Here is a 20,898-nt window from a genome sequence, read left to right on the forward strand (position 1 = left end):
CCCAGAGGACCTAATACTGGTCCTTTAGGAAAACAAAAAACAAACAAACAAAAAAAAACAAAAAAAACTCCAGAAAAGTGGTTCATAGAGGATTTCCTTAAGATTTGGAGAAATTTTCTTGTTAAGTACTACTCTCAAGAAATAGGATTTGGTTACTCCTGATCCCTAGTAGAAACTAAGTGACTAAATACCAGGTGACAAAATGACCCAAACTGCCAATAATCACTTGGATGTTATTGGAAATATTAGCCTTAATTCAAGAATGACCAATATCTCACTATCTTCAAGTAGAAGATATATGTAGAAGACTTGGTTCTAGTAGGAAATTAAGGCAAAGATAGTTTCATGAGCATGTGACTTACATTCAATATACATGCTCTCGCCTCACTACCATCCAGCCCCAATCCCAACTTTTGCTGTCATGAGAGTTACCCTATGACTGACTGAAGAGGAAAATAGCACATATAGGCAACAGATGATATACCAGAAGGAGGCTGCTGTAGTATTATAGCTCCACTCACATGTGACTTTGAAATAAACGTGAAGAAGGAAAGATTTCAAAGGGAAAGAACTTCAGGATGTATGTTATGCAGTTTCTTTTTCCTGGAAGAAACGTCTCTCTTCCCAGAAAAGATATTTTTGGTGGAGATGCCTGAAAGATATAATTTTATTCATGAGTGGTGACTAATCATTTGGTAGATGTTTGAGGACTTGAAAAGAACAGTATAGGAGTATTGAAGACAAGGAGTTCTGGGAAAGAGTTACATGGACATATCTCTCAGAATGAAGCTAGAATGTGATGCTTTTGTTTCTTGTAATGTTTTAACATGTCTAAGTTGTAAAGGAAGCTTTCAACAAGCAAATGAAAAAGGAAAGAAAGAAAGAGAGAAAGAAGGAAATGAAAGAAAAAGACAGAAAGAAAGAAAGAAAGATTAACTGTCCTGTGACTGTCAAGTTTTTTTTAAGTCAAGTCTTCATTTGCTCAGTTAGCTCATGAATGAAGAAGTATCCATTTTTGCAGGGATGGAGCTTTTGCATGGATTCTTCAACTAGATTTTCCTCACTAAAGCTTACCTGATTATAGTTACTGGGCATTCAGCATATCAAAGCAGGGATTAACTCTGAGCCTTGACATACTGCTATATTCTGGAGCACCTGTCCATAACTGGGTATCATATATATATTATATATTATATATTTTATATTTATATATATCGTGAATGTATATATAATTGTTTTAACATGCATACAAATGTTTATATATACATTATATATATTTATAAATGTATACACATATATTATATGTCCCTTTCCTATTCAAAGAAGAAACATATTTTAGAGCAAAAAACTACGATGATGGACTGATCACATTTACTGGTCAAAGAAGAAACTCAATCACGCAGATTCAGCTGAACTTATAGATAGTAAAATCTAGACACCAGCAGATGATAGTATTTTGTGAAGTAGGTTTTCAAAGTTGTATAGTTTATGCACTGAAAAATCTACCAATATGTATAGCTGCTTCCCTAATAACCTATTTACAGAGGTTCAGAGGTATTAGAAATGGGTAAATTTGGGGTGACAACTCTGACAATTATGCCAATAAACCCTAATGAGTTTACGTTAAATTTCTTCCCTCTATCTGTATAAATCTGGGCTATGTTGGTTTAGTCTCAATATAGCAGGGAGAGTTACTTCCGCCAAGAGTCAAGAATTGTGAAGGCTCTGAGATTTTATGCTACTTTCAAACTGACAAGTTATCTGGTCATAGTGTAATGACTGAGATGATTGGGTAACAGAAAAGAACTTGCGTATTCACAGAACAGCAAGTAGAATGAGCTTACTCCCAACCCAAGTTGATGAATTGACCCAGGTAGGTAAATGCTGCATGTGTACTGGAGTTTGCATTACAGCTGCTATAGACTGAATGTTTGTGTCCTCCTAAATTCATATCTTGAATTTAGCCCTAACCCTCCATGTAGCTATATTTGGACATAGGGCCTCTAAGAAAGTAACTAAAGTTAAATGATGTCTTAAGAGTGGGGCCCTGATCTAATAGGATTAGTGTCCTTATAGGAAGAGATGCCAGAGCACACCCTCTTTCTCTCTGATAGAAAGTCATATGCACACACAACAAGCAGTGACAATCTACAAGCCAAGGAAAGAGGCCTCTGAATGAAACTCACTTTGCCACATCTTGATCTTAAACTTCCCAGCCTCTAAAACTTAAATAAATTTAAGCCACCCAGTCTGTGTTATTTTGTTATGACAACCTAAATAGGCTAAGACAACAGCCAAGGAAAGTGAACCTCAGAAATTTTTTTTTTTTTTTTTTTTTTTTTTGGTAATGGACTGCAAGCAAATCCATCCACAACTTGCCCCACATAGAAATATTATCATTGTTATACTGAGCAGCAAACAAACCTTACATTAATTGGGGGACTGGGGGAGGGGATACAGTTTTCACCTTCTAAGTGAAATCCTGGAAAGAATAGTCCAGAACTAAATCTATCAGTGCCTATGCTAGCAAACCTACAAAAATGTCTGTTAGCAAATTGTCTGCCAAATCTAATGAACACCCAAAAGATCATATATTACATTGGAGTATATGGCTGCATTCTGGCCATTTCAGGCTTTTCATGTCCTAAAGGTAAAAATAGATCTTGATGATGGCTACTTGACTCCATTCTAAATTAAGAAAAACAAGTAGCTAACATAGGTTGGGATGGTATGGAAGATGTTGGAAACCCAGGGGAATACATCGATATGATTCCTAGTTCTACTGTACTTGGTGATAAAAGATAATATAACATCTATGACCAAAGGTACTATGAATGCAGTTCCTAGAGTAATGAAGGCATGCGTAAAGGAAAAAAAAAATCTTATGCTCAGGTAAAAATCCTGAGTACCTGATATGCTGATTTGCGGTAAAGAAAAGAGGAAACTGGTGGTAAAGCAAAAAATTTATAAATACAAAATACAGATTTGTGACAAGATGGATATCTAGGAGTAAATTTCTATTCATGTTTTGTTCTTCGTTGTAATATTTTACTTTATTTTTAATCCACAGTTCTTCTCCTAATTAAACACGTAGATGGTGGTTAAATTTAAAATGCAGCCTTTATTGATTTTATAATTAACCAATAGATTGATATATCTTATTTGTCTCCCTTTTAGTGAGGAGGTGCATACTTTTATTGAATGAGAGAGTTGAATTATGTTGAAAGGAACACACTATTTGTGTTGTTTAGGGAAGTGTTCGTATACAAAGAGTGTATTTTGATTTTGAGTAGGAAATGTGACAAGTAGTGAAAAATCTGTCATGTTTGAAGTTTATGTCTGCATCCAGCATATTTGGAAATCACTTCCTAAGTTTGGAGTAGTTCATATTTAACTCGCACATCCCCAATACAAATGGCACAGCTCATTTTACCAGCCTTCCTTGTTGCTACTGACCTTAGTGTCATCAGTAGCTCATGTATACAACTATTGTGACACTGTTACTTGAAGAAGAGGATACAGGTATACGTAAAAATTTGTCTTTTGGCAAGCATCATGGAGGAGGTATCAAGCTCTTTAGGGGCTTCAGTCTTGGAGCTGTGATATTTCTGTAAGATAATCAGAAAGCACCTGAGATTTTCTCTAGCGTAATTTCAATATGGATATGCTTCCACTGTGTGTTTTCTGAGATCAACTTTCTTGTCCATCTAGAAATTCTGAAAGCTATAAAATGGACTGTAATACTTTCCTTATTCCTTACACTAACCCAAGAGGATTTTATTGGTACTAAGAATCTTGACTGATAGTACCAAAAATATCCCCAATCAGCATTCATACTGTTAATATATCTGGGTATAAAATTCTATTTTAGGAATCATTTTCCATGAAAAATTTGAAACTGATTAAAAGCCTTTTTTTCCACATGTAGGGCTAATTGAATGATGAATATATAACTACCTCCACAGTTTTCTTTATCATTCAAGCTGCCATCCTCTCTCTCTGGATTATTGTAAAAGCCTTCGTGCTTTCACCCTTGCCCCTAGATTCTTTTCAATGAAGAGCCATAATTATCTCTATTGGACTGAAAGCCAAAGTCCTTACCATGGCACAAGACCCTGCATTGCCTGGGTCCTGAATCCCCTAAACCTTTTTCCTGTTACTTTGGACCTCTTTTATTCTGGTGCAAATGCACTGGTTCCTTGCACATATCAGACTTGTTCTGACTTGGATCTTTTCTTATCGCCTTTGCCTGAATAATTTTTATACCAAATAGCTGCATGGCTGGTTACCTTATTTGCTTCTAAACATTGTTTAGACATCCTTCTCTCAGTGTGTGTGTAATTTTTCCTGACAACGCTATTTAAAATCACATTCTGGAGTTCCCAACAATGGCTCAGTGGAAATGAATCTGACTAGTATCCATGAGGATGCAGGTTCGATTCTTCGCCTTGATCAGTGGGTTAAGTATACAGCATTGCTGTGAGCCATGGTGCGGCTCGGATCTGGCGTTGCTGCTGCTGTGGTGTAGGCCAGCAGCTACAGCTCCTATTCGACCCCCAGCCTGGGAACCTCCGTATGCTGCAGGTGCGGCCCTAAAAAGACAAAAATAAAATAAAATAAAATCACATTCCTACCATGCCCCACAGCCCAGGCCCCCACCAGGCCCGGGATTCTCTACATCTCTTTTGGTATTCTGAGATTCAGTTTCCAATATGTGTGGGGGTCCTATCTATATGGAGATAGCATTTGGTCCTGTAGGTTAAGCATTCATTCCAATAAGACCCCATCCCACTGCCTACTAAGTGCCAGTCACAAGCTTAGCTGTTATCTGTGCTTCTGACCAATTGAATATTAATCAGAGGTTCCCAAGACCTCCTCCTTAGATTCAGTTAATTTGCTAGAGTAGTGCCCAGAACTCTGAGAAACACTTTTACTAAGTCACTGGTTTATGATAAAAGGATATGACTCAGGTACAACCAGATGGAAGAGATGCATGGGGAAGGGGTGGGGAAAGGATGTGGTGTTTCCATGCTTTCTCCACTCTCCCACTCTCCCTGTACCTCCATGTACTCACCAACCCCAAACCTCTTTGAACCTCTCCTTTTGGGTTTTTATGGAAATTTCATTACATAGGGACACTTGATTAAATCATTAGTCATTGGCAATTGATTCAACCTCCAGCCCCTTTCTTCTCCGGGATGTCAGAGGCTGGAAATGGAAGTTCCAGCCTTCTAATCACAGGGTTGATTCTGGCAACCAGCCCTCATTCTTAGATGCTTTCCAGAAATCACTTCATTAACGTAACAAAAGACACTTTTTATCATTTGTAAACTTGGAAGATTCCAAGGTTTGGGGGAGCTATATATCAGAAACCCTGAATGAAGACCAAATATATGTATTTCTTATACAGTTGGCCCTTGAACAACACAGGTTTGAACTGCACAAGTCCATTTACATGTGGATTTTTAAAAATAAATTCGTGTAGTGCTATAGGAACCAAGGTTTGCTGAATCTGAAAATGTGGAACAAGGGATATAAAGCCAGCTATATACGGCATCCTTGGATTTTGGGATATGTGGGGACTCCTGGAACCCGTATCACAATACTTTATTCCTAGCTTTTTCTTTCTTGGTAGCACTACTCTCCATGTAAATTATGGTACTATAGCTTCGTATTAACAGCACAAGCTCTGGCACCAGATTATCAGGGCTCACATTCCAGTTTGCTACTTAAAAGTTGTGAAAACTTGGACAAATTAATTTTTCTCTGTACTTTAGTTACTAGATCTGTAAAATATAAATAATAATAGTTCCTCCCTCATAAAATGGATATGATGATGTTAGTGTATATATGTGAGGTGCTTAAAAGAGTGGAGGTGAACATAGTAAATGCTACCTCAGTCTTTGCTAATATTAGCCATTATTATTAAATGTTGCTCCTCTGCTTTTTTCTTGTCCTTTCTCATCTAGAATATAAGTTCCATGAAGGGAGAGATTTTTGAAAATACATCACACACACATACACATTATCTATCTGTCTGTCTGTCTTAGTATAGATATTTACTGCTGTATTCTCAACAACTAGGAAAGTGTTGTGCACATAGAAGGAATTCTATAAATATGTGTTAAATGGGCTTCAACTATATTTTGGAATGGTTGTCTGGCTATGTGGCATAGTTACCCAGTATCCAGTCTTGCCAATCTTTTTCAATAGCCATCGCAATCTGCAGAGAAGAGTTCTCCAGACTGCTAGGTGTTTATCAGACTGGGTGTTTTCAGGCTGCAAACTATTGTTTACCTTTTAATATATAGGTTTTATTTACTTGTTTTTGTGTACATGGCCAGCATTCCCACATTCAAAGACACTTTAGTTAAACCTTTCCGGATGTTAAACTTCCAGTCACCAAGGAGAAGGAGGTGTAGTTACCTGGCTGAGGGGAGTTAGAGAGTGGTTCTAGGTGCCTAATAACTTTCTAATACAGATTCTTAACTGGTGCACCTGTTTCCTGCCCCTCGCTCAGCTCTAGTCAAGTATAAAGGTTTTCACTGCTTCCAAATCCTGAGCTACCCAGGATCCTGTAGGAGCCATAAGCATACTCTGAAGGGTCTGTACTCACCGACCCTCCTTAAAAACCCCCAGCAGTCAGTTTTGTCTCTCCCTCTAAATCAGCCATCACTCATCAATCTATATTTCAACTTTCAAAATTTTATTGTCTTTTTTTCTAGCATTTATTTCTCTCGACTTTTCTTTGTTCTTATGGGTTTATGCCCATAAAAATATCTTGGTAGTTCCATCAGTGAGATTTTAGGAAAGAACAGATGCTAATATGTGAGTTCAAATCGTTGTGTTTAATAAGCTCCTGATATTTCCATTATAGTAAGTGCTTGACTCTGCCTGCTGAGGGAGGTGAGAGGGGTGATAAGTAAAAAATTTAATTTCATGAAAAATGATTGTGAGTTAATTAGCATATCAGGGCTTTCTAGACAGAGAAACTGATATGCAGAAATATGAGCATTTCATAATTTAAGAAAAGCTGATGCATTTTGGAACACTGATATCATTTTTTTGATTAAGATCAATTTATCTTATATTAGCAAAGTCTAAAAAGTATATAAAGTTAGTTTATATTTCAGAATCATCTCAGGGGAGATTTTTAAAGCACAGAATCCTAGGTTCTCCTCTAAAGTCTTATTTTAGAATATCCAGGGTCAGTCTAAAATATACATTTTTAAAAGCATCACAATCTCATCTAGTGTATAAAATTATCTAGAACTGTTTCAATTAGAGCAACTAAGTGAAATAGTAAGGTTTAGTGACATAAGTTGAAATTCATTTTTATGTGCAGTCCCCTGGATGACAAAATGAGACATTCATATTTCACTTACTTATACAATGGATACTTTAAAACAATCCTATTATATTCTCAGGTGTCAATGAACCCATATTCTAGTGGGAGACTATTCTACCTTTTAGGGTAAAATGGTCAGGACTACATCGTTTGTGACAGGGCAAAGGGACATGCATGTTTCCTTGTAGATCTGTGATGTGTTCTTTCATCCCAATGTCCACAATAATAATAAAACAACAAGACCTCAGTGGAGATGGTAATGAAGAATGAAGTAGAGCCAAGATCTCAAGGAGGCCCTGATCCCTGTAAGAAATCTTTCCCTTAATTCAAGCGTGGCACACAGGGTAAAGGACAAAGTGATACCTTACCTATTGGAGGTAGTCACATTGATACAGCCATCCAGCAAAGACTAGATAGGCATACCCAACCAGTCTAGAATTACTGTCTGGTATCAAGCACAGGCAAAAGCAGATTTTTTTTTTAAAGGTGACAGTTGTGGAGGGAATTGTCTTTTCACCTCTGTATTTCCCTGCAGAGGGACATCTGTTATAACTTCCAGTCACCATATCTCTATTCATGAATCTGCTTCCCACACTTCATGAGTCTGAATCAGGAGATGGACATCTGTGCCCTTAGTTAGCAATTTTAAAACCACAAGTACAAAAAAAGTCCTATTGAGAACTGAGTTTAGTGACAATATTACTCTATAATATTGCTGCCTCAGCATCCATTTTACGTGGCTCATGGCCTACAGAGACCTTGAACTGATGCTGGCCTTTCCCATGAAGGCATGCTCTAGAAATAAACCACAGAGTCACAACTAAATGTAAGCTCCTGATATGATTCCCCAAGTGCTCTTGGTGAAAATAGTCTCTCCTCCCTCCTAGCTCCTTCTCTTTATGTACCCCTCAAAGATTGTCTTGGAGATTACCAAAACCCTGCTCTTTGGTTTGCACTGACCAATCTGACCTTTGTCTAGGAACCCCAAAGTACTCCCCAACTGAGGGCTTTAATAAAGGCGTGTGCCGATGTTATGCTGCTTACTCTCTGCCTGTATCCTATTGTGACTTCCCCTGTGATCCCTCAGAGCATGCTATGTACCTCCTCCCGGGCCCGTAATAAACTGCTCTGTTTCCGTTCCTCTGTGATCTTTTGTTGAACTTCACCACCTGCCATCTTGGGGGGTATACCTATCAAATGTTAATTTAGAAAAGTCACAATAAGTCCTTAACATAAAAGCAAGTATAATTTAAATGAGTAATATGGCTGATAATTTTTTTAAAGAAAGAAAATAGCAGATCCTGATACTCCAGAAAATACTGATTCAGCATATCTCATTTGCTGCTTTTGTGAAAAGCATGTCTGTGCAACACTAGATGAGATAGTGTTAACCAGCACCTGTTCCATCACCCACTTCAGAGGAACATGTAGAAATGTGCAGAGCTGTTTCCTTGGAGCCTGTCAGTATGACTGAGTGACTAGAGTGACTTAAAACCACGTCTTTCTAGTTTTCACTACATTCAGTCAATGGTTGAATTCCTCAGGAAAAATCTACAGCCAGACTTAAGAAGAATTCTGCTACTGCTCTGTGTAGAACCAGATAAAGACAATTCAAGCATATGATTTATTCCTGAAAGTTGCCTTTCTGGTAATCCAATAAGGCTGTTTATTTTAACTAAACAATTGTGAAATCTTTATTTGGACTCACTCTGTTCATACTGAGATAGTTCCAGGTCCTCAACTATCTCTTGAATATATATTTTTTGAGTTAAACCCTACATGCTTAATAAAAAAAATAGGGGAAAAATTAATGAGCCTAGCTTGCCTTTGCTCATAATAGCACCCAATGATCAATAACATTTAAATCGTGCTTGTTAAGTTACTCTTCTCAAGTAGATCAGTTTTGTAAAGCTTTGGAAGTAAAGGATCTTAAAGTTGATTTATCAATAATTTCCAGGGCCTCTGTACTCTCTGGAAAGGCTTTCCATTTTCCCAATTTGAAAAAAAAAAAAGGATTTGCAAGATCCTGTAGATAATTCCTGCACTTCTCTTTCCAGCTTCTGCCAGTAAACACTGCCCTCCATTCAGATTTCAAATACTTTTGTGTCCTGTACATTCTGTTTTCTCTATCTCTTACTTTTTCTCTTTGATGGAACACACTTTGTTCTCCTCTTCCCATGAAAAACTTTATTTTTAATTCCATTTACAAATGGCACTTCCTAGGGAAATCTTTAGGTGCTCCTAAAGACATGGAATATTCTTAAGAAATACTTATTCAATGCTATATGAATGATCTATAAGTAATGATAAATTTTCTTCTACTTTCCAATATTAAATATTTCCAATATTTTAAATATGTAAAATATTTTCTTTTGTCCTTTTGTAGAAGCTAGAATTTCTATAATGTTATTAAGAATACTGTTAGATTGTTCCTGTTCCTAAGTATGATTGAACAATATTTGGTGTTTATTGTGTGTTTATTGTCTGAGTATACTTCCTTTTTTTTTTTTTTTTTTTTTTTTTGCTTTTTTAGAGCTGCACTTGCAGCATATGGAAGTTCCCAGGCTAGGGGTTGAATCTGAGCTATAGCTGCCAGCCTACACCACAGCCACAGCAAGGCGGTATCTGAGCTGCATCTGCAACCTATACCACAGCTCACAACAATGCCAGATCCTTAACCCAGCTGAGCAAGGCCAGGGAGCAAACCAATATCCTCATGGATACTAGTTGGGTTAAGTTAAGCAGTTGTTTTGGCTGAGCAACAACGGGAACTCCCTTACCATGGCTTTTTAACTGGTTAATTTCCCAAAATTTTCCTGTGGACTCCACTGTTTTTCACTGTTATTTGATAAGTTAATATCCAATATATAGCATTTCTAATATTTTAGTCTCACACTCTTTGGAATAATCTAATCAAATGATATTGCTACAACATTTCAAGTCTTCATTATTATTTTCTGCATTTCACTCTGACCGTAGGTTTCTAGCTATCTCACGCAGTAATTTCATATATACCTTGTGATGGTTAACTTTATATGTCAGCTCTACTAGGCCAGGGGTTGCCCAGCTATCTGGTTAAATATTATTTCTGAATGTGTTGGTGAGAATGTTTCTGGAATATATTAGCCTTTGAATTGGTGGACTGAATAAAAAGCAGATGGCCATCCCCAGTATGGGTGGGCATCATACAATCTATTGAGGGTCTGAGTAGAACAGAAAAGTGAAGGAAAGTTGACTTCACTCTTGCCTGACTGTTGAACTAAAATATCTATTTTCTCTTGCCCTTAGTGCTCCTGGTTCTCTGACCTTCAGACTAGGACTGGAATCTATGCTATTGGCTCTGGTTCTCAGGACCTCAAACCATACCACCAGCATTCTTGGATCTCTGGCTGGGAGATGGCTTTATGGAGGACTTCTGGATCTCGATAGCCATGTAAGTCAATGCCTTATAATCTCTTCATTGTAAGAGAAGAATTGTTGCAGGAAACTGGGGTGCAAGAAGATGGGTCTTATACCAGATCTTGGGTGAGTCCCTGCGACAGGCTGCCAAGTGAGGTCCTTGGCTTCTTGCAGGAAAGAATTCAAGAGCAAGCCTTAGTAAAGTGAGAGCAGGTTTATTGAGAGAGATATACAATCCATAGGCAGAGTCAGTCCAGTGAGAACAGCCTTGAAATATGGGGTGGTGAGTTTTATGGACTGGGTAATTTCATAGACTAATGAGTGGGAGAATTATTCCAAGTATTTTTGGGGAGTGGAGATTTCTAAGAATTGGGTCATCGTCCACTCTTTAGCCTTTTGTGGTCAGCCTGGGAATGGTTATGACACCTGCGGGTGTGTCAGTTGGCATGCTAATGCACTGCATTGCAGGTATAATGAGGTCCAAGGTATATTGGAAGGCAAATCTTGCACCATCTTGGGCCTAGTAGCTTCTAAACAGTTTTTGTCATATCATAAGGGCTGTGTCATTCTTTTAAAGATTGTGCCCTGCTCCCTTCCCTTCTCTCTCACTATTGGTTTTGTCTCTAAAGAACCCTGATGATCATATATATGATGTCATGGCTAAAAAAAAAAAAAAAATAATTGTGATAATGGTGAATATTTCTATTCATTGGTTATTTTCTGTGAGTCAAGCATACTACTGAGTGCTTTACAGACAGTACCTCCTTAGGTGCAAGTCCTGAAGGTTAGAATATAGGATTTATCGGAAAATGGAGTGTACCCATCAAATTCACTATTGGGTATCCAATGAAGAATTTAGTGCCTGGTGCACATATTTTGTTCTACTAGATATTTATTAAACAAATGAAGGGTCGTTTATAGATGAAGAAACAAAGGCACAAAGATATATAATTTGCTCAAAGCTAGTTACTAAGTGACACATCTGCAATTCAGAGCAAAGTATATCTGATTCCATATTGTACTCTTGAATACTTTTCTAATTTACTTTTCTCTCATCTTATCACCTGTTTCCTAAGTCAATAAGCTCACTTTAACCTACATCTCCTTCTCTATCTAACCATGATCTCATTACTTTTAATTATTTTTTCACTGAAATCTTTTAATTCCTCCTTGTCTAATGAATGTTTGTAGGATGAATGAAGAAAGGAACAGAGACCTATGTGTCATTATAAGAATGCATAATAATATGACTGCATAAGACAAATAACATATAAACTGTTTAATGTGCTAGCTAATAATTAATAAATCACTATGTTTAATGCTTTAAACATATCAAAGCAGAGCAGTATGCAAAGCAAGATGATGAAATTTGCAGGCCAGGAGAGATAATGTGAAACTATGTCACTGTATTAACTACTTACTGGTTTATGAACAGTGTGCAAATAATATCATAAATAACATTAGGGATTTTCATTGTACAGCAAGAAAATTCTCTGAGAAAATTCAAGAGTTTTGACGATACTTTTTATGCAGAGGACACAGTGTTTATTGGGCACCCTAATAAATTTTTAAGTAGCCAACATACATTTAGCATTTCATGCTAACATAAGGGCTGTATGATAAGATCATCTTAAATATTTGACTTCATGACAGTGTTAAGGGCAGCAAGATACATTCATGTTAATAAACTGTGTACCTGACTGTTAGTTTTGTGTTTCAATAACCCCCCCCCAAAAAAAAACCCCACTAATAGATATGATTAAATAATCAGTTGACTTTAAGTAAGGGAGATTATCCTAGATAAACTGAGTGGGCTTTATTCAGTTAGTTGACAGAGTATAAGAGCAAAACTGAGGCTTTCTTAAGAAGAAATTTTACCTGTGGATAGCAGCTTCCCCTCCCCTGTGCCCAAGAGTTCCAGCCTGCCCTTCTGAAGGCCTGCTCGATAAATTTAAGACTTGCTTCACCAGCCCCTACAATCTCATAGCTGTATTCCTTGCAGTAAATCTCTAAATATAAATATCCTATAGCTTCTGTTTCTCTGGTAGAACTCTGACTGATACAATGTCCTATGCTTTTTTGATAAAAATCGTGGGATGGGGTGTGTGTGTGTGTACTTTTATTCACACACATAGTGCTCATCATCCTGAAAAATTATTAACAAAGCTTTTCTGTTTTGTAAAGTTCAGGGCTGGGCTATGAGTTGGGGTAAATATAAATTTAGTCTTCTTATCTCCATAATACACACAAGTTGAGGGTTTGTCAATATTCCAGCAGAGTCTTTCAAACATTTATCAGTCAGCATTGGCAGTTTTGACAGGCTAACTACTTGCTGAATACCAAATGCAGAAGCACTAAGCCATCATTTTTAGACAGGTTATTACTTTGAAATGAGTATTATTTAAGATAACACCTCCATATATTTAATTCAGACTCTTTACCATCTCAGTTGTGAAGTGCTTTGATGTAAATTTTATCTGCATGCAGTATATGTAATATTAATGCTTTTAATGAGTATCTCTTTGTAGTCAAAGGATTTTTGATTATTCTTAATACATCAAGGTATGTGGTATGCTATAGCCTGTTTATGTCAATATCATATAAATACTTTAACATTCCAATGGAAGTTTTTATAAAATTTGATGATTACTTAGGCATAAAATATGTTTCTTAAATTATTTCTTCAAAATCCATTTCAAGGGTCATTATAAGTCAAAATTCAAATGATGCCAAGTGTTTTCAGTAATCAAGGGGTACAGTTTTTTTTTTTTCTTTTGGTCTAAGAGTAGAAAAAGCTTATGGCAAATTTTATTGAAAGGAGGGTAATAGAAAAAATAGACAAGAGAACTGCAGACACACATACACATATAGATAGAATGGAACTATTTCTACATCATTACATATGCATAGGCTTGATTCACCCTTGTTATGAGTTTGTATTCTTAAGCGAAAGATGAGAATAAACTCATCAGCTAGTGAAAAAGTACATTTGCATGATATCAAATCCTATAACTCATTAGAGTTTTTCTAATCAACTCATCTGAATAAGTAATGATGATGATGATGATGATGATGATGATGAAAATGAAGATATAAGATAGCAATAACTATTTTTGCATGGTAAGGCTAGTCTATAAGAGTATAGTCCAATTAGATGGAACGGAAACATTTACCCCATATGATTTATTTATCTACACAGCTGCATGATGTCGATGAGAATCAGAAATGCCAATTTTATTGTTTGTTCACAATTTTAGGACAGCCTCTGGTGATTGGAGCCCCAATCTGATTTTCCCGAAGCGAGCTAGGATAGAATGTACTCAGGAATAAAGTGAAAAAACAATTGAGGGTTTCTCAGTATTATTCAGAACTACACCCATTTCTAAATAACTAGGTACTGAAATTGTATTGGTAATTTTTATAAAGGAAAAAAGAAAAAAGTTAACTATAGTATGAAAAAATATGCTCAAAACAGTAACAGATATTCCTAATAGAAGTCAATATGAATTATTATACTATATAATGAAAACTTCTAAAAATATACAGTTGCATGGGAAAGTGTATACATGTTTTGAAAAGATACATTTATTTAAATCACTATCAGTTGTCATGCTTTAAAACCAGAAATCCACAAGATACTAAGTATCGAAATAGAAAATAATGATGATCATTTATGTCACAGTAATTACTCAGATTCTAAGTCTATACTATGTCTTACTAAATTTTAAACTAAATTTAATAAACAGATAAAAGAAAAGCTAAAATGAAAAAACAGACAAAAGCAGTTGTTTTTCATTATTTATTTATTTATTGAAATTTTTTTTTTGGCTTTTATTTGGCCGCACCTGCAGCATATGGAAGTTCCCAGGCTAGGGGTTGTGTCAGAGCTGTAGCTGCTGGCCTACATCACAGCCACAGCAATGCAAGACCCAAGCCATGTCTGTGACCTACACCACAACTCATGGCACGCAGGATCCTTAAACCATTGAGCGAGGCCAGGGATCAAACTTGCATCCTTATGGATACTAGTCAGATTTGTTTCCACTGAGCCTATGATGGGAACTCCTCTTTTTTAATTTTTACTTACTTATTTTTTTGTCTTTTTGCCTTTTCTAGGGCCACTTCCTGTGGCATATGGAAGTTCCCAGGCTAGGGGTCTAATCGGAGCTGTGGCCACCGGCCTACACCAGAGCCACAGCAACTCAGGATCTGAGCCTTCGTCTGCAACCTACACCACAGCTCATGGCAATGCTGGATCCTTAACCCACTGAGCAAGGCCAGGGATCAAACCCACAACCTCATGGTTCCTAGTCTGATTTGTTAACCACTGTGCCACAATGGGAACTCCCAGAACTCCTCTTTTTTTTTTAAAGCATAACGTTTACGCAGTTATCTCTTGTCCTTCAAATAAAAAGAAGCCGTGAATTCAGTGATTTGTCTGGGTGGACAGGTACCAGACTGAATAGGAAGGGAAAAGAGTGAGGTGGACTACCAGCTCCTAAATGCAGAGATAGAGGATAAATATGGTGTATATTCAGAAGGCAATGAAGACATTATTCCACTAATAAATCTTTGCTCTATGTTAGTAATAACCATCAGAAGTTAATGCAGGAGAAAAAAATCTTAGAGTATGCTTCAAGGGAAAGTCCTAGAAAAACTTGAAGAGCGCACGACCAAATTCCAGGCAAGACCTGAGCTGGGAGGGTTTCCTGGGACAGTTCAAAGAGCAGAGTCCTCTACCAGCTGAACAGCACTTCCCAAAAGGAAGCTAGATCATGAATGATCCTTATGGGCCTAGTGGGAAGTTTATTTTTATCCCAAATATATAACTTATTTATAAGAGGCAATGGTACTTTAGAAGAAAAAATTATCTTACATCTAAGGAACTGGGGTTTAATTCTTATTAAAGGCACACTTTTGGGGAGTTCCTGTTGTGGCTCAGTGGCAAACGAATCCGACTAGGAACCATGAGGTTGTGGGTTCGATCCCTGGCCTTGCTCAGTGGGTTAAGGGTCCGGCGTTGCCATGAGCTGTGGTGTGAGTTGCAGATGCAGCTGAGATCTCACGTTGCTGTGGCTGTGGCGTAGGCTGGCGGCTGCAGCTCCACTTCGATGCCTAGCCTGGAAACCTCCATACGCTGTGGAGCCCAAGAAATGGCAAAAAGACAAAAAGACAAAAAAAAAAAAAAATCCACTCTTTTGTTGTGTGACCTTAGGCAAGGCAAGCCTTCAAATCTGCCAGCAATCTTGTCCTGTAACAAATGGTAAGCAACATTACAGATTTCAAATCCCACAAATTTATCATCCAGTGACATCACTGTGATTAGTCTAAATGCTTACTAGCAGAAAAATAAAGGCATTACAAAAGAGATGAAATTATACTTCTCAGCCTAGTTAAAGGAGCCAAATTTCTAAGTAATTTGCTCTGGAAATTTTTATAACTTTGAAATCTTTATAATAGTGAACCTTCCTATACAAAATGAGATATATCTGTCTATTTTTTCTACTTTGAAATTTTGAATGGTAATTTTTTCTGTAAAATTTTTGTACGTCTTCTAAGATTTATTATTTTAGCTACTGTAAATATGCTTTTTAAATTAAGTATATGTTGGGTTGATTAGTAACTCACCTGCTGTTGTATGAAATAATGCAAAGATTCCATGTAGCCTTCACTCAGTTATTCCCAGTGAGAACATCCTACAAAACTATGGTATGATATCATAAGCAGGATATTGACATCAGTAACATTAAAATAAGAGTTATGGAGTTCCTGCTGTGGCACAGTGGATTAAGAATCTGACTGCAGTCGCTTGGGTTGCTGCAGAGGTGTGGGTTTGATCCCTGGCCCAGCACAATGCTTTAAAAGCTCCAGTGTTGCTGCAGCTGTGACGTAGGGTGCAGCTGAGGCTCAGATTCAATCCCTGGCTCTGGGAACTTTCAATGCCGCAAGTGCAGTCATTAAAAAAAATAAAATAAAAACAGTTACATCACCATAAGGATTTCTGTGTCACCCTTTCATAGCCATATCCAACTCTAACCTCTGCCAACCACTAATATGTTCTGCATTTTTATAATTTTGCTATTTCAAGAATATTATACAAATAAAATCATAGAATAGACAACTTTGCCATGTTATAATTTGCTGTAATTGGTAACACTTTGCTTAAGGTATTACTTATTATGTTCAGGAGTGGTACAGGTATGTACTTTTTATTTTTGTATTAGTCCTTACTAGTTTTGAAACTAAAGTTTTATTATTCTCATAAAATACTTTAGAAGTACTTTTTAATTTTCTTTAGAAGAGTTTGTATAAATTGAACTTGTGTGTTTATTAAATAGTTAATAGAACTACTCTCTAAAACCTTTTAGGGAACACTAAAATTTAGATGTACTTTCTTTAATAGTTAATGATTCTTTGGGGTTTTCTGGTTCTTTCAGAGTCAATTCTGATATGTTGCATATTTCTACAAATATAATTCTCCAAGTAATTTTCAAAATTTATTGACATAAAAATATCCATAAATTCTTCTTATTAACTATAAAATTTTGTATTATAACACATACAGAAAAATATTTAAAACATAAAGTTGAATAATTTCTTGACAAGCAAACACTTTTATATTCAAAACCCACCTGAAAATAAAGAACATTTCCAGCAGCACAGAAGCCCAATATTTACAGCTTAAGAACACTAAATCCTCCTTCCTAGAATAGTTTATTAGTTAATTTTGTAATAATCACTTATTTTTTCCTTTATAATCTTAATACCTTATGAAGAATTATTAATCATTATAGTTAAGTGATGTCTATTTTTGAACTTTACATAAATGAGTTCATACTGTATTGTTTACCTCTGGCTTATTTTGTTCAATATTACTTTTGAAAAGAATCAGTCATATTTGAGTGTATTGTAGCATTTATTTTCAATTCTATATAGGATTCCATTTTATGATTTTGGATAATGTATTTATTGATTCAAATACTGATCACAATTTGATTACTTCTCACAGTGACTATTTCATGTGAAGAATTAGGTTGATTCCCAATTTTGTCACTTACTAGTTGTTCGAGTTTAACTGGTGACTTAACCTTTCTAAGTTATTCCATAAAATATAGAAGCAACACCTATTTTATAGTTCATACTTATTAAATAAGATAGTCATAATGTAAAAGAATCTTCTTTGTCCATTATTATGTATGCATTAATAAAGTATATCAGCTTTTGATGAATTTTGGAAATTTTCTCCTTGTAGTCTTAAAAATATGTATATTGATAAAAAAATTTGTGCATAAAGCAATCTGGAATATAATATTATCCTCACTTATTTCCACTTTAAATATAATTTTTCAAATGACTACAAAATTAAGCTAATTTTACTTTTTTATTACTTTTCAATATTACTAGAATAGGAAAATTAAATGCTTTGAAATATTTTTCCTCCTTTGGAGTCTCCAGACATACAGATTTTCAAATCCTTTCTTGGTTTGTTAAATTTAGTTTTCTATAAATAATTTTACATATCTGACACTGAACAGTTTTCCTTTCTTTGGGAAACCCTATGCATCTCCAAATCTCCATTCCTCTACTTCTCCTCAGAAGAAACAAATATGTAATCAGCAAGAAGGCTGTGCAGTCTATGTTAATGCAGCTTCAAGACTAGTGTTTCAGATCTAGAGTGACCATATAGTTCAGTTTGCCTGGATTAATCCCCATTTATATCTGTTGTCCTGGGGTGTTTTTTTTTTTTTTTTGTCTTTTTGTTGTTGTTGTTGTTATTGTTGCTATTTCTTGGGCCGCTCCCGCGGCATATGGAGGTTCCCAGGCTAGGGGTCGAATCGGAGCTGAAGCCACCGGCCTACGCCAGAGCCACAGCAACGCGGGATCCGAGCCGCGTCTGCAACCTACACCACAGCTCACGGCAACGCCGGATCATTAACCCACTGAGCAAGGGCAGGGACCGAACCCGAAACCTCATGGTTCCTAGTCGGATTCGTTAACCACTGCGCCACGACGGGAACTCCTGGGGTTGTTATTAATAGCTCTTCTACCACGCAGATCTCCCAGTCTGAACAGTAAATTACAGGGTTACCCTACCCATTCCTCCTTCTGACTAATTTGTTGGTGGCAAACCTACTGTCTCACTGCTAAGGTGAAATGGAAATGAGTCTGTTTTTTTGTTGCTTTTGTTCTGTGTTCCTGACATAGATTTGAACAGTTACCCCTGTTGCATGAAATACATCTGGAGTTGTAGTTTTTTATTATATATTCTAACATGTTAAGAAATAAAGTTCCTCAGGAATCTTATGAGATAGGTCAGCAGGTTTTATTAATTTATTATTGAGATTTAAAAAAATGAATCACAGAGAACCCGAGTGACAATTGCCCTAGTTCAAGGTAGTAGAAAAAGCTGAAATCCTGATTCCTGACTTTTGGATCATTGCTCTTTCTACTAAAGATCAAGCAACAAATATGACATTTGGAAATAATGGGCTGAATGAGTAGGCATTGTGCAGATTTGAGATGAAAGCTACTCTTAAAGAGCAAAGAAAAAAGAATTCTCACCCATAAGTCCTAGTTGCATAAATTATGTTTGGTAAGACAAGAAGAATTTTCAGTACCTTTTGCCATTACTAGAATATTTACATATGGTAACACTGGATGATTGAAAAAGATAGTGGTGATGGTAATAGTACTAGTATAGTACTAGCAGTAGAAACAATACTAATAATGCTACTGCTTCGTTTTTAGTATACTTTCATATGCATCATCTTACTTAGTTTTTAGTGATTCATATAGTTTTCCTTATAGATACAGATAATTGGGGAAGAAGGAAAATGATCACAAAAATCTATTTGATATGTTTATTTATTCAGATATATTTATACTGTGAAAGTAGCCTTCTTTATAAGTAGGGCAGGTGAAATGAAGTTGAAACATAATCCAGATTAGCTCAGAGCCCAAAGCTTCTGACTAATGATTAAAGTTGTATTGGGGCTTCATTTTTTAGATGAGTTGCTATATTGACTGTTCATCGAATAGAGGGATTTTAATTAAATGTATTTACTCTGGCAAAGTCTGGAGGAAATAAAGCAGCCTGTATTTGCACAACTCTGTACTGATGAACTGAAGGGGAAAAGTGAGGCAAATATTAAAATAAACTACTTTTCCACTTGTTGGCCTTTATAATTTTAGTAATATAGGTCAAAGTATATGTTGACTAGGTATAGGCATGTGATCAACTTATTTATACTCTCCATTAGTAGTAGAGTAGTAGTTTTAAACATTTGGTCCTAAGTATATTTCTAGAACATGGGAATTTTAGTAAGTCATTGAGAACCATCTTGTGAAATACTTTGGTGGATATTGTGGTATAATGGAAGAGTGATTATTAAAAAGGTGGTATACATAGCACATTGCTTTTGGCATGATTTGTATTATTTAGATCGATCATTCTATAATTAATATTAATAATTAACATATTAAATTTATGTTTAACACTGCAATAGATGGATAACAAAAATTATTTCATTTTTATCTTCCAATATACCTATAAGATCGAAATCACTCTTAATTTATGAAGGAAGGTTGATCTTAGAATGTATTAGCAATTGTCTGAAAGTCACTCAAGTGTATAATGGCAAAGCTAGTGTTTAAACATAATTGTATCTACCTACAAGGTATAATGAACATACAATAACCTTACATGTTTAAATAGTACAAAGAGATAAATTTTGACGTGTGTACATACCCATGAAAAAAATCACTATAATCAAGATAATACACATATCCAGCACTCCCAAACTCGTCCTTATGCCTCTTTGTAATCTGTCCCTCCCATCTTTTCCAATCACTCTACTTGTCCCAGGAAAGTACTGATGTGTTTCATGTTATTAGGATTCATTTGCATTAGCTAGAATTTTATATAAATGGAATCATACAGTATGTAATATTTTTTCTGGCTTCTTTCCCACTGAAGAATCTTTTTAAGATATACACATTATATTTTAAGATATAATGGTGGTTTTACATGATTTTTTTTTTTTTTGCTTTTATTGCTAAACACTATTGCACCATATGGATATACCACAAATGTTTACCCAGAATCTGTTACTGAACATTGGTATTTTTTCCAGTTTTTGGCTATTACGAAT

At 36.0% G+C, this 20,898-nt stretch overlaps 1 long non-coding RNA gene across 4 annotated transcripts in view; it reads left to right on the forward strand.

The window, feature by feature from the left end:
* LOC110261440 (uncharacterized) overlaps positions 1-20,898 on the forward strand; it is a 222,885-nt gene that overhangs the window by 96,511 nt on the left and 105,476 nt on the right. For 3 of the 4 annotated variants that reach the window (XR_014808651.1, XR_014808650.1, XR_014808653.1), the window contains exon 4: positions 10,637-10,781. This is a non-coding gene — a long non-coding RNA (uncharacterized LOC110261440). Of the gene's footprint in view, positions 1-10,636; positions 14,209-20,898 lie in introns of those variants that run through there. The other variant, XR_014808654.1, reaches the window with a different exon arrangement.

The sequence above is a fragment of the Sus scrofa genome, chromosome 6 (genome assembly GCF_054392235.1).
Source record: "Sus scrofa isolate SSC_HxYL_T2T_F1_AM1 chromosome 6, Sscrofa_HxYL_maternal_Yorkshire_Landrace_v2.0, whole genome shotgun sequence".
NCBI lineage: Eukaryota > Metazoa > Chordata > Mammalia > Artiodactyla > Suidae > Sus > Sus scrofa.